The sequence below is a fragment of the Setaria viridis genome, chromosome 5 (assembly GCF_005286985.2).
Source record: "Setaria viridis chromosome 5, Setaria_viridis_v4.0, whole genome shotgun sequence".
NCBI classification, from domain to species: Eukaryota; Viridiplantae; Streptophyta; class Magnoliopsida; order Poales; family Poaceae; genus Setaria; species Setaria viridis.
In genome coordinates, this window is record NC_048267.2 from 24305876 (window position 1) to 24329333 (window position 23458).

General features: G+C 45.3%; 1 long non-coding RNA gene across 1 annotated transcript; it reads right to left on the bottom strand.

The window, feature by feature from the left end:
- Positions 1-15327: 15327 nt before the first annotated feature.
- On the bottom strand, positions 15328-16514 carry LOC140222971 (uncharacterized). Its single transcript, XR_011898361.1, has 2 exons — positions 16328-16514; positions 15328-16242 (listed from the first exon to the last, which is right to left on the bottom strand). It is a non-coding gene; the product is annotated as an uncharacterized lncRNA (long non-coding RNA).
- Between the last annotated feature and the right edge of the window lie 6944 nt (positions 16515-23458).

Below are 23458 nucleotides of genomic sequence, written 5' to 3' on the forward strand. Positions count from 1 at the left end.
GAACGGGAGCTTCTATTGTGTTTGCACTTGCAGGGGGCAAAGGAATTTTCACCTCCATGACAGAATGTAACTTTTTGCGCCTTGCCGTGACAAGCGCATTGCATGGGGACGAATGAACAGTGACCCTCAGGTGGTAAAAATGGAAAAGCGTTCCCGGTGCCTCCTCTTTCAAACACATCTCGTGGCGCCCCGGGATCTGTTAGGGGGTTTTCACAGCACATCGTGCCTCCCTCTTGGTTTCAGACAAGGTTGAGAACCTCCCATGAACATCGTGCGTTCTCGAAAAGAAAAACTTTCGCCCTTGCGTGAGTGATTCTGAAGAAGAGTTTCTTTTATAAGGATTTTGAAGGGAATTGAAGAGCTAGTTTGCAAGCAATCCCTTTGATGTGCCGGCCATCATAAACTGAGATGGCACGAACCCAGTAGACGATGAACCTGGTACGGATCAAGAGTTTGTTGCTGTACTTTTTGGCTGCATCAGAGTACACGCATGGGCGGCCAAAGGATCCTCTCTCTTCCCGGAACTCGATCCCGTTTCAGCCTGCACTGCAGCGTATCGAGCTTACTCAGCTGATCTCTCTCGTAATAAGCATCAACCATGCCACGTGCTTTACTGATGACGAGTATTCTATTTTTACCCCCATCTTTTGGTAGCTGTGTCAGCCGCTACTGATCCACTACACTAAAACCAGCAGCCGCAGTCAGTAGTAATCATGCCCTTCGATCACATACGCTCTGCAAAATAAAGCCCTTTAGTTTGCAAAGAGATGGGCCTCTTTGAGCGGCTACCGTGGGCCCGGCCGTATCTTACTGTCCTGGATTTTGAGAGCAGCTTTGCTTTCTTTATTTAAATCTGCTCGTAGCAGCACTGCTCTCGGCGCCTTTTGGGTGTGGATTCAGAGTAAAGAAGGCGCAGCCGGCAGCGCGCTAAGCCTGATTAGCTGGGTTAATTATGCGCTTACACCGCATTGCGCTGCCTGTTTCAACTGTGTAATCTATGCGCCCACGTCGTGTCAGCTGGTACAGGCATGTGGCGGTAATCATGCACTCCACGCCCTGGAATGGAAGCAGGGGGAGCCAGACATCCGTGCTTGCCTACAGGCTGCAGCACCAGTAAAATACTGTCATCAATCTAGGCACTATAGGTAAGTGCAGTACACACCGCATTTTTTTCTTGTCCTCCCCTCTGTCAAGCATGTGGGATTTTGGATTTCAGCTGTGTCGAGAAATTCAGAATTGGTAAGTTGTCCACTACTTAGTTACATACTCCCCCCCCCCCCCCCCCCCCCCCCCCCCCCCCACCCCCCCAAAAAAAGTCACAATTCTATCTTTTTTTATCCTAAGCAACACTATATTAGTTTGAGGAGTTTATAAAAAGAGCATCAACATTTATGAAAAAAAGTAGGTATATAAAGAGTATATTACATGATGAACCAATGGTGCTTTATATAAATATTGGTATTGTTTTATAAATCTGGGTCCAACTTAAAATGATTTGACTTAAAACCAAAATACAAGCGCAATTTTTTCCCCCTAGAAATTCTAAATTTGGTGCAGTAAATGTTCGGCACAACCTTGGCGCGTGTGTGTGTGTGGGGGGGGGGGGGGGAGGGGGGGACAGCACTCCACTCCAGAAAAAATAGCTCCACTTCACCAACTCCACAAAATTATCTGACAAATACGTCCAGCTTCAGAAAAAACGTGGAGCTAGAGGTCAGATCCACGTTTTTGCTCGAGTACCTCAGGGGGTGCTCCAAAAACATCAGTTTCAGACTTTCTCGTGGAGTTGGAGGTTATTTACCCACCTTTACCACCAGTACACATGCGTACCGATTTGTTCTAATTTTTTCCCCTCCTGCTTGCCCCTTCCCTCCCAATCTCTCCCTGATTCGCTTGGCAGGAGCGCTGCCGTTGTCGCTCGTCGCCTCCCTACTCCACCCGCCCTCCGGCCAGGCCGCCGCTCGAGCCGCACCACTTCTTCCCCGCCCCCGGCCCCTCTCGAGCAACCCCACCTCCTTCCCCTACCGTTTTCCTTGGTGAGGTGGTTCTATGCAAGGCCGAGAATCTTGTGCATGCCGCCAGTCTGGCAGCCGCGTCCTTGTCCTGTGCGATCGTCGCTGAACCCCGCTAAGCACACCGCCAGCCTGGCCGCTGCACCCTCCACGTCCTGCACGGCCACCGCCGGTCCAACCCTGCCCTGTCGTGGCCGTGGCATCGGGCGCTCCCCATTTTGGCCACTGCGGGCAGCGCTGCTCGCACCCGCATTCGCGTGCGCCATCGTCAGCAAGGGGACGCGGACGCAGACGACGCCCCGCCTGTCCTGGCCCCACTCTGGGGGTGCCCGACGGCGTGCGTGTGTTGACGCTGGCCAGCCGCTGCTTCGTTGTGGTGTTCATGGTGTTCGTGCCGCTCGTCATCGTCGTCTTCGAGCGAAGCCAGGCAGACGTTGTCGCCTACGCACTCTGCCTCGCCAACATCATCGTCATGGTCATCTGGCTCTCACCGGACTCTGGGGCCGCGACCTCCTCCACCACCAAGTCGTTCCTCCGCCTCAGCGATGACAAGGATGATGGCAGCACTGGGGAAGTGCCAGCGCCGATCGCCGGCATGCGGCAGGACCAGTGCGAATAGAGGAAAGGATGGGGAGAAAAGAGAAGGGAGAGAGAGAGGAAGAGGAGGGGGAGAGAAAAGAACAGAGACTGACATGCGGGCCCATTCACAAAGGATAAAAGAGACTATTCATAACATATTCTCATGTTTCTGGAGCTGGAGCATTGCAATTAGCCAAACACGTACAACAACTCCATGTTTTCCTGAAGTTGGTGGAGTAGAGCTGCAAAAAGATGAAGTTGGTAGAGTGGAGTTGTTTTTTATGGAGTGGAGTGCTGCCAAACACTCTCATGTATTCAGCCGATATGATCCTGCCTACCCCCGACACGGTAACTACTTACTTGCATGGTCGCTGCCACGTTTTTTACACCACACTCCCTCTCTAGGTTGGAAATGGTGACCGGCCAAGGATTTTCCTTTTGGATCGTCACAGGCTGCAGCTAGGTCATTGATGAGCCAGCCCCATATGTTGTCTGGCTAGATGCTGACTTCCCTTTCTAGAGGAAAGTGGGTCCGTTTACAGGAATTTTCCGAATGATGAAGTGAGGATTTAATCCAAATCAATGAACGAACTCTTCGTCACACTTTTGCAAGGGTGCTTCCCCTGCCCACTATATGATTACTCAAAAATCACAAGTTTCAAATTAATTGCTCAGCATCAAATGGATAAATCCTTTTCAAATCGTTTGGTTCTCATTTGTCACCACCTTGGTCCTACACAAATTTCATTCACCTAATTAATGATTGTGGATATGGTTTGAAGTATGGTGGCATATACTTAATAAATTCATTTCCCCTAAGCTTGGGTACCTTAGGTCAAATTAAAGGAAATAAAAAATGGAGACATGGCCTCAACATTACATCCGCATATTCAACTATTACTAACAATTCTACTGCTTACATTCATAGAAACTTATAAATCTTGAAGTATCATCCTTTCATTTATATATCTTAAACAAATAGATTGTGTATTTGCTAAAAGATGTTTATGGCCGGATTGGACCACTACATTGGTACCCTCCATTCCAAATTATAATTCACTTTAAACTTACGTAAGTCAAACTTTTGAAATTTTAAGTTTATAAAAAAATAGCTGCATCTACTAATTTGATGTGATGGATTTTGATGCTTTTTTTTCTATAAGCTTAGTTAAAGTTAAAGAAAATTGACTCAGGACAAAGCCAAAAAGTGAATTACAATTTGAACTTGAGGGAGTACATCTTAGAAGGAGAGAATTATTTACCAACAAAAGTTTTAATTGAGTTTCTAATTACCACAAAATTGAAGGAATAGCCACACGTGGCCTTTACCCTTTAGCTGCATGGTTGTCAAAATCTCGATTTTGTTGTCTAACTTTACCATTTTGTTGTCAAAATTAGAGCTCCTAGTTACACGATTCAATTCAATAGATATTTATATCCTAGATTGTGATTTTACCTAAGGACTCTCCTATTGGACCGAGAGTATACAATTTTGACAACCTTACTTATGGGTGCACACTGCTACTACTATGGTACGTGGTGTTGTGCGAAGGTCAAAACGATACTTTCGTCTTACAAGAAGTAAACTGGTGCATATTTCTTTTTCACAACTAATTATTGTATTTTCTCCTAAGATTCCCTGCATCTTCCCCTTTTCTCCCCCCGAAAGAGGAAAGCGATAATCTTTTTTGCGATGCACAATCAGTTGCACCATCGAGTGTGCTAGCTAAGCATGCAGGCCCCCGTAGATGATGAATGACGGAGCAGAGTCTTTCTTGATCAAGAGACCGCGGCGCGCGTGCATGATGACTTTCCACCATCGGCGGCCACCAAAAATGACTGTATACAAGTCAAAGACACGGGTAATCTATGTGTCAGGCTCCGGCGTCCTCCTGGTGCGGCATGCCGTCGACCTCGATCCGATGGTTCAACTTAATGGGGTTCGAAGAGGATGCACTCGCCTGATGTGCCTCAGCAGCTGCGTACTCGAGATAGATCGAGAACTTTGGCCAGCTTCTTTTACTGTTTCAGTCGTCGATCGACTGCTAGCTGTTTCAGATCATGGAGATGGTGATGGTGGAAATGGGAACCGTTTCAATCTGCTCCTTTTCCAGAGGCACTTCAGCTCAGCCATTGCACTTCAGGTCACCAAGACAAGTGTCGAAATTTGAAAAAGGTTCAGCCGGTCAATGCATGCATTTCTTCTTCTTCTTTTGACAGGTCGTGTGCTGGACCGCAGCAGGCCGATGGTTGTGCTGGAAGGTATAGATGCAATCATGCAAATGGATCTTTCTGACTCAATCAATGTATGCAAGGACTGCTGGAATACAAGAGTTTCGTGTTCGAGTGTGGCCTCTGCATGGCTCAAGAACGATCTTGACATTAAGCCATCCCTTGCCACAGCTTCCATGATTAAATCCAGCGTAACCATCCACTACTGTTCTGCACATACACACGCTCCATGTCCAAGTAATATAATTACGCAGCATATGCCTTCAGTAAGACACAATAATCACACCCTTTGAATTGTGACCACCTCCCCTCACATGAAAATACGCCTATCTATTTGCCAGTGCCCATCTACATGTCACAATCCTTCCGTAAAGCAGCTTGCTGTCACGCTAATGGCCGTGGCATGGCATGCCGACGCCGAAATAGTACTTCGTGAGTGGGTAGGCACGCAACACTTAGAATGTTTTCTGGGGCTAACCAAAAGAAAGACTGCACGGTGGTCCCTTTGCATTGGCGTCCAAGAAGGCATCTTCTAGACGTACTAGCTCTAATCTTGGAAAGATAGGGTAGCAATGTTGTAGATGTAGATGCAATTCTTGATTAGATCAAGGACTAAAAAGGACGGACCCTCCTAAAGGAGTAGACGAGGGAGGAGAAGCACCTGCCGGACAAACTTCTCCTTTCTAGTAAGGGGCGGACCGGCCCTGTGAGAACAGGGGCCGCCACTCAATTTTCTCATTTCAATTGAGTTTGGACCTTATTCACTGTAGCCATAGAAGCCCAACAGTTAGCAGGCCGCCACTCAATACTTGGGCTGGGTCCGTCCAGTAGCAAATAGCGATCACCTCTTGCAAGGTCACATGTTACCTCTGCTATGGTACTCCGATTACTCCGTAGCAACTATGGTACTCCCTTCCAAAATGCAAGGCTGTTTTAACTTTTCTAGCTACATAAATCTTATTATGTACTTATGTGCATAATAATATTTATAAATTAAAAAAATTAAAACAACCTACATTTTGTAACGGAGGGAGTAGCACGTAAAACAAATAGAGTAGACCTGAAAAATGTTAATAATTAAAATATTCGGAAAAAATCCCGGAAATCTCTGCTGACGACCTCCCTCTGTCTTGGTCGTAGTACTATTCGTCTACTCCCAGTCTCCCTCCTCTCCTCTATTTGCCAACTGCAGAGTGCAGAGTGCATGTGCTTGATCTATTTCCTATCGTATGTGCTCTGTTTTCTTCCTCTGGTTTGTTATGTACCTTGGCACCTTGCTGCCTGCATTCCTGTAGAGACTGAATCGTCTGTGCGGCTGTTAACTAAGGAGAGATGGTTTCATCGAGGGTTACGAAGACTAGAGTCTGAGGAGCGACTAGCGCGCCATTTTTTCGTGTTACACTTCTGTGAGGATCCTCTTCCTCTCCATGCCCTCGGCGGTCCCGAGGGGATGTCAGAATTCTCAACGATGATCATGTTCTTGCCAGAGTGCGACGCGGTGGCGACGTCATGCGCCGTGCTCTCCTAGTAGGCGAGGTCGGCGGCCTTGCTTGCGCCGAGGCCGCGGGCTTTGGTGGGCATGTTGATGGACACGAAGATGATGTTGGCATCCGCAACGTGGCGGTTGACGTCGGCGCTCAAGGACCGGGAGGCGGTCTCTGTTCCAAGCGTCGACAACTAACGCCGCCGCCAGATCCACTCTCCTATCTTCCACAAAACCCAAAGCAGCCTCTGCATCCGCAAAAGAAAAAGCCGGCACACCTATCTCCCTTCAGGGCCGACAAGCCGCCGGCGACCAAACCCCTAGACGGAGGCTCCACACGGGAAGCACCACCTCCACGGGCTCGCCTTCGATGCCGAAGTGAAACGCCAAGGGGCGAGGAAGAACCCGAGAGGACATATTCCGATGATGCGCCGCTGCCGCCGCCTCGCCGGAGACGCCAGGAAACCTAAACCTAGAGAACCTAGGACCTAAACTACAACCCAAACTACCACCAGCCGGCAAGAGCCCAGCGGCCTCCGCCACCTCCCGACGACCCTCAGGCCATCGGAGGCGGAAGAGGCTGCCGTCTCCACTGGCGGCGACCGGGAGCCCTTTTTTTACCTTTTGCAACTATAGCTTGGGGAAAGAAGAGTCGACACGAAGCTAACGTAGTGCGACGGGTGTTTGTAAAATTGCCCTAATTTATCTCCCTCTGATGTACAATAATAAAAGAATATGCAAGAGATAAATATAGATGAGAAGGATCAAGAGATAAGAAAATGATTGTTGCCCCACCGAGAGACAATACTAGAGACAACTCGTACCTCCGTTCCAGGAGTGTTCGGATCCCATAGCTAAATTGTAGCCCTTTTATTTGAATGCCAACTAGAACATCAAAATATGAGCTAATTGCAGTGACTAATGAGTGATTAGAGCCTGTTAGCCCTAATTAACCACCACATTAGCATATTTAGAGCTAAACTTTAACCTCTATGTAAAATGTATTTTTTGTACTGTACTTATTTGATATCTATTATCACTAGCTAATATACGGTATAGGCTTAAATACATCAGCAAGCTAGTTGAGCTTGTTTGTCTAATCCAACAATATAAACCCTCCACTCTGACGTATGCACCTACACAGTCCGTGTCCAATTAATGTATGGTTATTTCTTCACTGGCTAGTGGCCGCCACCACCACCAGGAGCGATTCAGAGGAGGGCTGAGGGGCCTAGGCCCTCCTATCCTACGTGGCAAAAAAAAAACCAACATTTAACCCATCTAATGAGCTAACTTTTACACCTTATTTGCTAGTCTTTGTGCCCTGGCATAGACCTGCTATAAGAGCACCTCCATCGTTGTCGATGAATTCGACGTGGATGGATTTATTTACGTGGAATCGATTATTGTTTTGGACATACGGATACACTGGTTGAAGAACAAGACACAAGCTAGGACGAGTTGCCGTACTGTTCGGCAATCAATACTGATCCAGAGGGTTTGCTTCGATTTTACACAGGGCTTGAAAGAAAGAAATGTGCAGTCCTCCAGTAACAGTAACGTTTAAAACATTGGGTTTGCTCGGAATCTAGTTTAAGTAACATGTAACATAAGTGTGTAAAAGGTCGCAAGAAGGGTAGTAGTTAGAACATCTCCGGCAGGTCCTTCAATAAATATTTTCTAATAACTAGTTAATGTGAATATCTCAATATCACTTTCATTATTATTGGGAGAGTTGCTTTTATAGCTTCCTAATAATCTCATCCCAATCCAACTACTTATTGGAAGAGTTAAAAGTCCTCCTTTATTTGGGGAGAGTTGAGTTGAATTATTAGTTTGTCCCAATAACTATTAGGAAAAGAGAAAGGTAAAGTGAGTCGCTGAAGCATTATTTTTTCACTAACTCTACCAATATAGTAGTTGGATTGGGGAAAGAGAGTGATCGACCAAACCATACGAGCACGGGCAAACAACCAACACACGAACGTTTTTCTGAAACAAACCAAAACAAACGCTACCTGTCGGCGGCTGTCGTAGCGCCTAATCCAACGAAGCGATGATAGCTATCGATCGGCTGCTGAACTGGCCGATGTTCCAACGGTGTTTTCCTCGCCCCGTGCTCAAGGCAAACCCATGGCAGCCATGGGCGTGGTTTGTACTCATCGCGTGAAGAAGATCGCAGGGGTTCTTTAAACTGCCACTAGAGCCTGAGGCACCATTTTTTTTTCTCACTTCGGAATTTATGAGGTCGATGTCCCGACGATGTAAGCCCGCGTCAAGCGGCTCAAACACAAGGCTGCCGAGCAGGACGTCGCTCTTCTTGTGGTGACTTTTCGCACAGAAGCGGCGATGACTATGACATGCTGGTAACATCCTGTCGTTCATGTGCCTCGTGGTCCTCGTGGATGCCTGCTCGTGTCTCTCACAGAGATCATCACGCGGCTCCTCCAACTCATCTGGCAAACTGTGCACCAGCCAGCCACAGGTGCCATCAACTAATTTCTTGTTCAATATAGATCTCAAGGCATTGGAAGCTTGAACAGGTTTTGGTGATGAGAAGAGGGGAGTTCGAGAACTGATATACTCAGTTGTTGATATCTTGGCATTTCCATTTGTTGCAGTGCAAAGTTTTCCAAACATGCCCTTTGCATTTGCATCCACCAATAATGGCCTTCCTGCTTAATGTTGCATCGCCGGGTGGACGAATTGGTACTGAGAATAAGGAAATGCTCAAAATCATCGAGCAAAACATGCATAAGTATATTAGTTGGCTCTAATTTTTCTTGTTTATTGATGGACATTTTCATGATTTAAGTCATATTTGGAATAAAGAAGTAGAAAACGCAGGAACGAGAGGAAACACATGAAGAGAAAAGGAATGTAATTGCAAAACAAAGGAATGGAAAAACACAGAAATTCCTTGTTACGGACGATTGGAATGCAGGAAAAGAAAGAGCATAGGAAATTGAAGACTAATACTATAATCTCATCCTTAGACTAATTGTGTCCTGCCTGGAAAAAATGGACTAATTGAGTGTATGAGCTAGAGATAATTTTTTTCCTAAGCCATAACTACACGGGCCTACAGAACTGGTGTATCCTCACACCTCAACAAGAACGAATATGCTTAGAATATTCTCATCTATCTCCATCCTCTGTTCGTTCTATACCTTTCCCAGAACTTACCCCATTGTTTCAAGTATCTACGGGGAAGCTCTACGCGAAAGCTTAGGTGGTTCATCATGGAGTCCGCTCCTCCTCTCCTTAACCTCGGATTAGCTTGATTAGTAGCTGATTTAGGGTAAAATGGGCTTTCATAGTGGCAAATAGAGCAAGCAGAACTTCGCAGACGAGCGGCAAGGGCCAGGTGAGAGGACGGTGGCTTTCATGCGGCCATGGAGGTAAGCTGCAGCAAGAAAGCTCAATGGTGCTCGCTGTTAAGGTTAGGTAAGCATGCTTTAGGCAGCGAGCGAGCAGCCACCGGAAAGTTTCCATTGGCTCCGAGCTCATTTTCGTTTTCCTCCAAAAGTGCATGCTTCTTCCCCATTCCTATGGAAAGTTTCTAACTGATTCCTCCATTCCAAACGCATAGTGCCAGCAAAACAAAGGATTGTCATTCCTTTGGAACTCCTTTGAAAATCCTCCATTCCAAACAGGGCCTACTCTCTTCTATAGGTTTGTATTTTCTAGATGTACGCTTTGCTGTCTTTACTACGTCGACATAGAAGATACAAATCTAGCTACGCCATTGGCCATTGCAGGCTACCGGCCACTTGCCTCGCAGCTTGTTAAAGGAGGCCTTCTAGATCCCAGTGGAGTAGCAGGATTACTCGAGGGTCCTATTTGCAAAGGAGACTTTGCTTGATTTCCTGATGACTGTAGATCACAAAGATATATCTGATGAGTTGGGTTTTTGGTTTTTATGTGCTACCTCCGCTCTCGGAGCGTTGTCTGATCCATTTAGATTTGTATCCCATAGCTAAAGAAGGCGCTCTAAAATTCAAAAAGCAGAGTACTCGTAATATTCTTTCGCGGTAATCAATTGTTGTCTGATTAGAAGTAGACATGCTCAGCATGACAAGATCCGAGACTCCAAGTAATAACTTAAAATTACCATCGCACTGAAGAAAACGACTTCTTCCAATAATTTCTTATCAAACACACCGTAATAATCACTCTGAATATTTACACATAGTATGGTGCCTGTTTCCTATTATTTGACGTGAACACTACAATTTGTGTATCCACGTGACTCCAAAACCATCCCTTTTCTAGCAGTAATCTTCATCCATCTCATTCGTCCTTGAAACCTTAGCGAGCCTACAGAATGGATATTTCGCTCCGAACTGCCAACCAAGATATAACCAAAATCTTACCTGCAATACTGTTCTGAAAAAATTTCAGCAACAATTCGAAAAAGGTAATGTAAAGAGACTATGAATCACCAAAAAGCAGAATATCCATAAACAAAGAAACTACCCCAATGAAGCAAACACCTCAGGATAGACAATATTTTTTAATATATCTACCACATCCATTCTCACCATTTGAAACCTTTTTTGGAGGTCACTCTTGAGTCTGCAACATACAGTTGACCATGGGAAAACACTGGATTTCCGAGGTACAATCCGGCAGCTGACAAAGTTTGACCCACAATCCAACAGCTGACAAAGTGTGACCCTGGCTATTGTTAATACTCATAGCATAGCACACTCGAATAGGAAATTGATATCGCTGCAAAGTAAATGGCCATTTTTTGTTTCCAGCAATCAGAAGAGGGCCTTAGCAAGAGAACAAAGAGCCTCTACGTTGATAAAAAACCACCACTTTATTAGCAAAAGAAAGGCAGATATCAAGAGCATAGACATAAGAATAAAAAGTAGACATTCGTTAGCTGTAAAATATATGTATTATAAAAACAATTAGCTTTCCTCGTCTTGCAACAACCAGTTACACCTATCAATGCAACAATATTTTATATTACCATGAACCACTGTTTGAAACCAATACGTTATTATTTTGAACGGACAATACAATCAACCTGAACAACAAAGACCTGATTTGTTGGCTTCCCAACAGCTGCTTCCTGTCACTCAACCATATTACTGGAAACCAATTACTCTTTTCAATGGCTATGTTACTCAGTCAGTACAAATCCAATAAAAAAACATGCACAAAGATAGTCCTTGACTCCCCGTCCTGCCAGAAAAATAGCCTTCGAGTTTGACATGGCCAAAGATTGCCAGCTATAATGCTCCATCCATCGACTCCCATTACCAGATTAGAAAATGTAGCCCACAATGGTACATGCCGTAGCTGTAAACAAAATGATGCAGACTGTTCTAGACACATACCAAATTCATAAAGCAGCATTGCTTACATCTTTGGTAAGGATGTATCTAAATGACTGACTCCTTGCAACCTTAAAATTTCCTAATTAGGTCCCGCAACTAAGAATTTGTGGTAGGGGGGTGATTTAACCGGTGATTGTGATACTTTCTTTTACCATTCCTGTATGTCAATGGATATCCTCCAAACTGCCCACTTACAAGGCACCATGAAGCTATCCGCTGGGCGCAAAGCTGATTGGACCCGCACGTGCCAGCGCGCGATGGGACCAGCGAGCGGCCGGTCCACTTACCCACCAGCTGCTGCTGCTCGCAGACTGCAGCGCTACGTGCACCTGCGCGTATCTTTTCTTTTTCACTTTTCCTTCTTGTCCGTTTCGATTATTTTTTTCAATACCATTTGTCCTCAAGTAAATATTGTTATGTCTATAAATTATATGCATAATTTTCTTAACAACATTTATATAAAAGTTACGACTTTAGCAGTAGCAGATTCAAAGGGGGTTAGGGTCTGTAGCCCCCCTAACTGGCTGTAGCTTCCCTTGGAACAAGGTGAGCTAGGGGAGGAGAAAGGTGAGGGGAGAAAAAGAAGAAGAAAGGCGAGAAGAGATGGGGGAAGAGAAGAGGGAGAAGAAGAGCTCAGCCCTCTTGCCTAGGTCCACCCCTGTTAGGAAAAAGTTATACGTATAAATCATGTGTATAAGTTATAACTTTCTAAAAATCAAAATATAAAGTTGTTCATTTAAAAAATTTAAGTAGAAATTGTACGCGTAAGTTATGCATGCATCAAAGTTATGCTAAAAATTATTACATAAAGATTAATAGTACGAAATTATGCATTGAAGTTATGCGTATAAGTTATGATATTTTAAAAATGGAAAGTTTTCAAATATGAAAAAGTTCAGGGGAGCATAGGGATTATTTGGGAATCATGGCTGGGTAGCCTGCTGGCGCGCGCGCATGGCCCTCCAGGCCAGGTTACAATTATACAAGGCTCCCCGCCGGTCGCTTCGTAGGGGCGCCGTCGCAGTTAGCCCGTACTAGGCCGTGACTAAACTATTGGCCGATCCGGCCACGCAGCGGAAGCCATCAAGACCGCGCACGTCGCCGCCTCGGCGGCGCAGCGGACGGACTTGGTGCGGGTTAGGGTTGTGTCGGAGGCGACGTCCTCGAAGAGCACCTGCGTGAACTCGCCGGCGGCGTGGTCCACCACGTTCCGGTACACTCAGTTGCTGTCGGACACCTCCTGCAGAGTGCAGAGTTTCAGACAAGGTTATTTGCAGTTGCAGGGCCATGATAAGTTCAGAACAAGATGCTGAGTGGCTGCCCTTAAATCCAGAAATCTTTTGCATAATTTAAAAGAGATTTTCATATCTTTGAAAAAATTATGGATTGAGGAAAGATAAACATGGAGAATCAGTAAACCTGATGATCACAGTTCCTGCAGGCATAGAGAAGCACCTTGTTCTCCCATCCTCCTTGGGATACAGAATGTTGTTGCTGCTTGCATGCACCCATAAAAAAAGAGAGCTTGCTCATGAACCCAATCGCCTCTTGGGTAAATTAATCAAGAAAGGGGTTAACTGGATAAGCATATGAATCAATCAATAAATCATCAGCTCACCATTCACGGCAGAACTTCATGGTGCTCATGCTTGCTCCTGCTGCCGCCTATCCGCCTTCCTCTGCTGCTGATACTGTCTCAGTCATCCAGCTGAATCCAGGAGACAGACAAGCGTATGTTATTTGTTTCTGAAAGGAGACCGGAGATGGGAGAGAAGGAACAGATGTGTTTGTAAAGAAGCGTTAAAATCAAAAGAAAATATTTGCAGAATCTCGCCTGACCCTGCTGGTGGCTGATGCCAAGTCTGCAGTCTGGATTCTGGAGGAACCTGATGGAAGAGAAGTGAAGTGCGTGGAGAGGCAGCGTGTCATAGCATCACTGCATCAGGTGATTGTGTATTTGTCTGTTTTTTGGTCTTTCGCTTTCCTTGATTAGTCGAGCTCTCTTTTCGGGAAGCAGCTCTGATTCTACTGTGAACGCACACCGCTCCATGAAAGTACGTACTACAAAGGATCTCGAATTTTCAGAACATCTAATCTCCACAAATCACGAATATGCACTGCAGCAGCAGCACGAGGCCTAACCGTTGTATGAGCTTTGTTTTCATCAAAAGCGAAGGCGGCGAGTTGTAAGTTTTCAAAAGACGGGGAAAAAACGATTGTAGTTGTTTCGATATACATCCAAACAACACGCTGAGACAAACAGAACTGAAGCAAAACATTACGTATACGAGTCTTCGAAAGAGAAGGCTCATCCTCAATGCTGGCCATGCCCATGTTGTTCGCGAAAAGCTCGCTGAGGACTCATTCCACATGATTCTGCTAATCGAGTCCAACTAGATCATGAATGACATTTCGCGAGCGGGAGACGTTGACGACGGCGACCTAGCTAGGCTGCCAATGCAGATGCAGCAGATCTTCACTGCGGTGGCCTGCCTCACTGTGTGTGTGTGTGTGCATTTGTCTTCTGCTGGTGCTTCACTGTCTCCAAAGCAAAAGGAAGATTATACTACAGTTGAAGCAATGAGATTTCTCAGGGAGAAGAAACTGAGAGCGAGATAATTAAGTGTAATAAGATGAACTGCAAGGCTAACACCTCCTAGCTAGATAATCTTCTGTGGTTAGCACAACCGAGAACAGAAAGCATGCATTTCTTTGACAGGAAGAAGCATCAAGATTACATTAATGCAGACAATGACATCAAAGTTCAGGATCATATTTAGGACGACATGGGTTTGGCATTAGGGGGCGTTACCAGTTCTGAAGAAGATTGATCTTCAACAAGAGGGAGGACAATGCAAAGAGGTATGTGCAACTCTTTAGATACACCATAAACCGAATTGCAAAGCATAAAACTATACCAGAAGCAGCCAGCTCCTCTGCTTTCCCCCGGACTCCCTTGCAGTGACTTTAATCCTGCCATGCCTGAAGTGAAAGCAGAGAATAAAGGGATAATATGAGCTTGTCTAGCAGCAGAAGCCGAAGCAGCAGACCATCTCCAACTATTTGGGGATTCATGAGTCTGTTATAACTAAACTAACAGAAAATAAACAAGTCAAAGAAACATACAAATCTCAGAAAACCATTTTCATGTAATTATGACTATCCTCTAGTAGGGTGTAAGTAAATTTGGTGCATTCAAATAAATGGTGTATTCTCAAATTTTTCACGATCGCCACTGCCATTAAGGTTCATATACTGCACCACAATGTATAACTTTCTTTTCCCGACCAGTTTATCACATAAGAAAATACCGTTCACGAAAGGATCAACAAATGTGCTAGCCATGCTGCATTGAGTTTCAACAAAATGAGCTAGTCATGCTGCTCATGCATCAGGGACTCTTATCGTTAGTCATTTCCACTAAACATGACTTTGTATTTGTGTCGCCTGTTTGCTATCTCCTTCCATCCATCAATTCTTAATCATTCTACTAAATTGTCTCTTTATATGTTAAACTGCATCAAGCTTGAAATTATCAATCTGTCACGTTTTCCAAAAAGAAAGGGACCAATTCATTAGTTGTGTTGAACAAAATAACGATTCTTTAAGACGAACATCACAGTAGGCAACGATATGGATAATTAGGCAAGCTGGAAGCAACACCAAGTTCCACAAAAGAAAGGATAATTGATCAGGAGCCAATCAGAGAATGTTATGTTTAGCAACAATATTCTTATTCATAGTTGATGAGCGGCTTCACAAGTCGCAGGGCTTTGCCATGCATGCATTCACTTGCTGGTCGGTGGCGATCTCCAGCGTGAACACAAAACAGAAAATTAAAAAATCTCTACACTTTCCATGGCTGCTGCTCATCTCAAACCAGTGAATGGGGGAAGTCTGAAGCTTAGGCTCCTTTGGTATTGTTAACATAAGCTTAGGGGCGTGTTTTCCTGATTCAAATCAAATGAACACATACAATTCAAATAAGGGGTGCATCTCATAGGTGACAGCCACAGATATTATCAAAGGAAAGAATTGTATTAATTTTTTCCTGACATTAACGCCATTGCAAACTCCACAAATCCAATAGATCACGTCTACTTTTATTACTTATGCATGTATAGTACTACTTTAACAAGGCTAGTTCACATTGTTAGGTGTTGCACATTATTCAAATATGTTACAAGTGGTAGCAAATAAAATACTTTTAGCATGAAGGACACACCTTTGAGACACTGAGCACTTGAAAGATTAATCTGAAAATAATAAGAAATGTCAGAGCTCTCTGTATGCCCCTTACTATTAGCACTGCTAGTTCTTATGGGTATCTAATTAAAAATGGACCTTACAGTTACAGGACAAACTAACACAAGAATTTTTCCTAACACAGTTAGGCTCGAATCAGTAAAATCTTGAATACTTAAATTTAGAAAAATTTTGCACCAGTAACTGCCCAAAGTGAATAGGGAATGTAGCACATGCTAGTTAAACATTTTATCAAACATTTGAGATGCACTGAAGCAAAAGGAGAACAACATTACCAATCACCATGCTTTCGCTGTTTCAACATCAGAGCTTCCACCTAAATTGACCGTATGTAAAAGAGATTCATTCTGTTGGGTAAGGTACGATTCAGAGAGAGAAGAATAAGGGGAGGAGGTATTTACCTCTGTGCTATCAACATGTCCCTGCTGGAGAGCAGCAGAAGGGAGAAGGTGAACTGCGCTCTCTCCAGGTATGACAAGCTGCATGCTGGCCATCTTCTCCATGTCCCACTGCGAGGGCGACGGCCTGCAACCTGGGGCACGCTGCCACCAGCAGCTCTAACCGGCGCCACTTGACCTCAAAGTTTTCCAAATGGGCCAGGCTCACTGGGCGGCCCGAGGCCCGACACTAAAAAACCCGGCACGAACACGGGCCCGGCACGAGGGGAATAGTGCTCGGGCCAGCCCAGCATGACGATAGTGCCGGGCCTAGGCCGCATTCCCGGCACGCTGGGCCAGCACGAGCCCGGCACGATTTTTGGGCCGGCCCGATGCTGGCCCGACATCCCCGCGCCCGTCGCCTCCCGACCGTTGATCTCTGGCGTCCCGTCGCCTCCCGACCGTTGGATCGAGCCGTTGGGGAGGGGGTATATAAGCCCGCCGGCACCTTACCCCGCTCGGCCGCAAACCCTAGCCTCATTTCCTTCCCCTCCCCGCCGCTCTCGCTCTGGATCTGGATCTCGCTCTCCTCTGGCTCTCTGCCTCCCGCACGCCTCGCCGGTTCGCCGGTCGCTGCCTCTGGCTCTCCTCCTCTCCGCCTCCGCTCTCTCGTCTCCTCCCTCGCCGGCGACCGCTGGCCCCCCTCGCCTCCCGACCGTTGTCTGTTGGTGTTCTACTGATTCGTTCTGTTTCATCTTCTTCCTCCCCCAACCCCCGCCTCCTCCCTCTCCGGCAACCGAAGGCCGGCGTCGGCCGCCTACCGGCGCCGCTAGCCCCCCTCGTCTCCCGACCGTTGCCTGTTGGTGTTCTTCTACTGATTCGTTGGTGTGTCATCTTCTTCCCCCAACCCCCGCCTCCTCTTGCTCCTCCCTGGCTCCGGTGTTCGGATCCGTTGTTAGTTCACCTTGCCGTGCGCTCTGGTGATCCGGATTCGTTGGTAAGCCGTTGCGTTGTTGTCTTCTTCCCCCACCTCTCGCTCTCGCCCACTCCTCTGTCCACTGTCCTGTTGGCTCCTCTCGCTCCTCCCTAGCTCTGTGCTCCAGATCCGTTGTTCGTTGACCATCGTCGTGCACTCTGGTGCTCCGGATTCGTTGGTAAGCCGTTGCGTTGTTGTCTGCTGGTGTTCTTCTACTGATTTGTTGGTGTTCTTCTCCTGACTCGTTCTTGTTTTGTGTTCGAGGTTGATCCGTCGAGGGACCAGAGCGTCGGCGATGGACGGCGGCGACGATTTCCAGGAGCACACCATCAACGACGAGCTTCGGATGATGGGCCAGCGAGGTGATGATGAGAGTGACATGGAGGCAGAGCGGGATGAGCTCTTCGGTCGTAGCGCTATCGATTGGATCGACATAGCTGCGACTGAAGCACCACCTGCTGGTCAAGAAGCACCTGATGCTGATCCAGACATGGTGAGCAGCACCAAGAGGTCCCGTTCCACCACCTCTGAGTGCTGGAAGGACTTTGAAAAGATCTTCAAGGATATCAATGGGAAGAAGGTAAGGGTCTCTGCCAAGTGTAATCATTGTGGCATTATATATGCTGCAAGATCTTCCATTGGCACTGGCCATCTCAACAGGCATGTTGAGAAATGCCCAAACAAGAGGGCTAAGGTTCGTAATTCCCAGTCTCTGATCCATTTCAACCCTGACGGTTCTGTCCGTCAATGGGATTACTCTGCTGAGATAGCTCGTACTCAATTATGTCGTTTGATTGCTAGACTAGATCTTCCTCTATGTTTCGGTGCATCTCCTACTTTTGAAGAGTATATTAAACTTGCTCATAATCCTAGGTTTTCTGCTGTTTCTACGCAATCAACCACTAGAGATATGTGCAAGTACTTTACTGATTGCCGTGCTAAGCTTATTGAATCATTTGTTGCCATTTCATCTATGTCTATCACTTCTGATATCTAGTCTGGTAATGCTAAGGAAGATTACCTTAGTGTGGTTGCTCATTATGTTAATGCTGATTGGCAATTAGAGAAGAGGTTAATTGGTTTAAGGCTTATTGATGAATCTCACTCTAGCCAGAACATTTCTCACCGTGTGACTAGTGTGCTAGAGGAGTATGGTTTGATTTCAAAGGTATTTTCTGTTACTTTGGATAATACCTCTGCTAATTCTACTACTATGGAGAAACTTAGTCCTAAATTAGCTGCTTATGTTGGATCATTGTTCTTACATCAGCGTTGTGCTTGTCATATCATCAATCTCATGGTTAAATCTGCCATTAATCTGATTGAGCCATATCTAGATGCATTTAGATCTGCAATATCTTTCATCAATGCTTCTAACCAGCGCATTGCTGCATTTAAGAGGTTTTGTCTAGCTATGAATGTTCGTCCTAGAAAGTTTGGTTTGGACATGGAAGTTAGGTGGAACTCCACTTATCTCATGCTCAAGCATTTGCTCCCTTACAAACAGACATTTAATGTTTTCATTGAGACTAACTATCCTAGGGGTGAAATAGATCCTTTACTGTTGACAGAAGATCATTGGACTGTTGCACAGAGTATGCTATCCTTCTTTGAACTCTTTTATAATTGTACTGTTGCACTATCTGGTGTTTATTATCCTACCTCTCCACTTATGTTGCATCAGCTCATTTTGATTGCTAAACATCTTAAACATTATGAAAATGATGAATTGCTTAGGCATGTTGTTGTTCCTATGAAAGATTACTATCTTAAGTACTGGAGAGACATTCCTATGCTTTATTCTGTTGCATTCATATTGGACCCTAGAGCTAAATTGAAAGGTTTTCAAAATGTGCTCAGGTTGTTATCTAGTCTTACTGGTACTGATTATTCTGCTTACTTCACTGATGTTAGAGCTGAACTGTCTACTGCATTTAAACTGTATGATGACAAGTTTGGTGCAGTAAAATTGCCAACTCCTCCACCTCCATCCACTTCTGGTAAGAAAACTAGTGCTTGGGATGATATTTTTTCCACTGGTTCAGATTTTGGTGTATCTGCCTTTGGAATTCATGATCTCCCTAGTACTTCTTTCTCCACCCCTCCTCCCTCTTTGCCTCTTGCTTTGTTTAGAAGGTCATCTGCAAGTGCTTTGCTGCAAGCAGCAAGCACTACTGCAACTGCAACTGGTATGGGTATTGGCAATGAACTCTCTACCTACTTGGACAGTGACACTGTCACCCATTTTGATGATAACTTCAACATCTTATCTTGGTGGCATGAGCATAAAAGAACTTATCCTGTTCTGTCCATCTTAGCTAGAGATGTTCTTTCTGTTCCTGTTTCCACAGTTTCATCAGAATCTGTTTTCAGCACTACTGGCAGGATCATCGAGGAGAGGCGGCGTCGATTGAAACCGGAGACGGTCGAGATGCTTTCTTGCGTCAAGGATTGGGAGGCTGCAGAAGCAAGACTTCAGAACTTATTAGAGGATGAAGAACTTGAGGAAAGCTTTGCTAATTTGTACCTAGATATCGCTGAGAATTCAGAAGTGTAACACTGGCCTGTAATAACTTAAGTTTTAGAACTATAATTTGATTGAGCTGGGCTGTACTCTTTTTTCCTATCCAGGGTTTTTTCTCACGATGTGTGAGTTTTACCTGGATAGGTTTTTAATGAGGCAGCCATTGCACCAGCTCAAACTTATAAGTTATAATCTCCTGTCTCTCTGTGATGTTGATCTGTGATGTTGTGATTTGTGAAGTTGAACTGTTGAAGTAGACAGATGTTGATCTTATTCTGTTGTTGATTTGTGATTTGTGAAGTTTGATAAGATAAATGACTTGTAAGTTGTGTTGATGAGTTTGAGACTTTGAGTAGTCATTGAGACCTTAGTGCCTAGCCCGGCACTAGCACGCTAGTGCCTGTCGTGCCACCGTGCCGGCCCGGCCCTAAAAAAAGGTCGTCGTGCCGGGCCTGGGCTGCCATTTCAGCACGACGGCACGACACGGCATGGCACGAAAGAGGCGTCGTGCCATTTCGTGCCGAGCCATTTCGTGCTAGGGCCGGGCTAGGGCCGGGCAGCCCATATGGAAATCTATACTTGACCTGCTTGCTCGCATTAGTCGCACAGGCCGGACATGCAGGCTGGGACCGATGAGCCCGGATAACGCAATGGCGAGGGTGGCGTTGCCGAGGCCCGTGCCCATGGAGAGGTCGAATGAGGAGATGGCCACGAACGCGCGCGGAGCCTGCGGCGGAGCACCAGCGGCGCGCAGCCGAGCTTCCGCCGCGGGGCCAAATTCGGCAGGATTTGAGATGCAGCACCGCCCTCGCGTGCAATTTATGCCGCGCTCCCCCTCACGCGTGAGCTTCTCGCCACCAAAGTTGCACGCGAGGACCACTCCAACCCATCGCGGATGGAGGAGCTCACACATCGGAGGCCACCGGACGATAGGGTTAGGGGCTGGGTCACGGTGTGGGACGGGTGGCGGAGGCACTCGCAAGGGGCAACGACGAGAGGGGGGATGGAAAGCGTGGAGGTGGAGGGAGGATGGGAGGGAGAGTGAGCGGCGGTGGGAGGGAGGAGAGGAGGGAAGGGCGGAAACGGCGGCGTCGAGCCGGCGAGGAGCAACGGATGGCGCCCTGGAGGAGAAATGAGGCTTCGGACCGGGCGAGCGGCGCATGGTGGAGTGGTGGGGGGTTTTCTGCAAAGTCGCGTGCTGGCGGTTTTATGCAAAATCGACGCGAAATCCAAATCTTCTCTTCTAGTGTTGAAATATTTAGTATAAGGGTTCAAACGAAAAATAAACGAGCGTGTGTACTGTTCATGAGGGCCTCCCTGGACCACGTTTGGATTTCCGAAAAGATAGAGGGTCTTTCTCCAAAATTCCACGTGTCTGCTTGCTTCTGGACGGCCAGTCTCGACGATCGGAGGGTTGCAAAATTGGGGCGACGTGGCCCAGTCCCACGGGCGCGGCAGGATATACGGATGGGAGTCCTTTTTTTTCCCTTTTTTTTAACTTTTTCTCGTGTAGCTTCAGCTGCATACAAAACCTCTACATTTAGACTCCGTTTGGTAGGGCTTCTCAAAGTGCTTCTCCACCGATTTTTAGTGAAGCCCTACCAAAGGGTCAATTTCAAAACGGCTTCACCACCAAAGCCGGGGAGAAGCTGCAAAACAGCTTACACTAGAGAGAGGAGAAGCCGAAAAAAGTGGCTTCACCAACTTCTCCTCTCTCTCCAAGCATTAAGTGATCATAAAATTACATATATTGCCATTGAGAAGCCGTTTTACCAAACATTTTGCAAAACGGCTTCAACTTGACTAAAAAAACCACTCCACCGAAGAAGCCGAAGCCGAAGCCGTTTTATAAAAAACCGAAGCTCTACCAAACGAGACCTACTGAGTCACTGCTGATGTGGACCCCATCCTTCAACATTGGTTGATTCGTTCAGTTAGAGTACTATCTGATTTGCCTCATGCATAAAATTACTTTAACTGTGGTATAACGTTCCTTGCTTCAATTCCTATGGTTGGTTTAGCCTAGCAACCTCTGTCCTACCCTTTTCCTCAGACCCTTTCTGCCTATTTGGCTCCTCAGATTAGGATGTAGGAATTTTAGTTTTAGAACTAAAATAACAAAAAAAGAAAATCGAAGAAGTACCATTAGCAAGCAGTCAGTCACTGCAATGGGGCGTGCATATGCTGCTGAACTTGGCAGTTTCAGTCTTCCAGAGATAGTGTGATCCCTGTTTCGCATTATCAAGGTTCTAACTACTTTTAGTAAAACCGTATCTATAGGTCGTTAATGAACATTGGAGTTGTAAGTTGCTTTTCTCTTTGGACCAAGTAAGTACCATGCTGATGGCTTGATCATAATCCGAAGCCTGAACCCTAAAAATGATACATTGCATACAAAATTGCTAAACATTAAGAGTTTATTTGTACAGGGTATAGGTTATGAGGCTATGAATTATATATTGTAAATAGTTGGGCTATTTGATCTACAGTCCCTCCATACCAAAAAATAGCTACATTTAGCTGTTTCAAAAGTCAAATCTTTTTAACATTGTCCAACAATACCTCTAAAAATAATTTATTTCAAATAAAAAAGTTACATATTATAATAGTTGGTTTCATGATAAATCTACTAACATTATGTTTATGCTATTAGTCTCTATGATTATTTCTCTATTCGCAGTCAAAGTTGAAAAATGTTTGACTTTGAAAAAATCTAAATGTAGCTATATTCTGGGATGGAGGGAGTAGGCTATAAGACAATTGGAGGGTTGGTTGTATGAATCTGATAAGATGACATGCAAATAGTTCAATTTGGTAGCGTGTGGATTCGATGAAAAACATTTGAATATTTAGGGTTGATTAAAATCTTCTTGAGATTCAAATGAAAACAACATGATTACTACTTAGGAATACTGCAATTTGGCAGTAGCAACACACGGGCATGCAGTCAACACACTAAATGGGGACAATTTTTATTGGAGTTGACAAGGAGGATGAAAATTTGGTATAAGAAAAATTTAGGTGCATATAGGCATATAGCTTGTCCTTAATGTATTTAGAATCTAAACACTACTCCCTTCATCCCAAATTACTATTCATTTTAGTTTTTATGTCTAAATATATAGCAAAAGTTATGTATTTACTAGTAAAATGCATGTGCGGCACGCACATGTTTAAAAAAAACATGATTTACATTTTACTTTTTCATAAAACAGACTACTGATATATTTATTTAATCAGCATAAATAGCAAAGCCATAGAAATTATCTAAACATATTATTAAATAAAGGTTTAAACTACTTAAATTGCCTATTCAGCAGGATGAAAGTACCATGATCGCTTTTTGAAAACAAAGTGTAGACAAAAAACATGTGAATGCTTCTTACTTTTCTCTTTACTCCTCTCCACCTCCTTCCCTGCTTCTACCTTTTAACCCTGTCATTCCACCCTAATCATATCGTCTCTTAATTAATTTTGACCAGAGCCAGCAACATAGTCCTAAGGGAAAAGTTTTAATAAGTCATAGGAAGCTTGGTTTGGACGAAACCTTGGACCTCGCCGGAGCTGGAGCTGTCAGCGGCAGCAGCGAGATCAAGGCGCTCCTCTGCGTGATGTTACACATCGACTGGACTAGGAGACGCGTGGCGCAAAGACT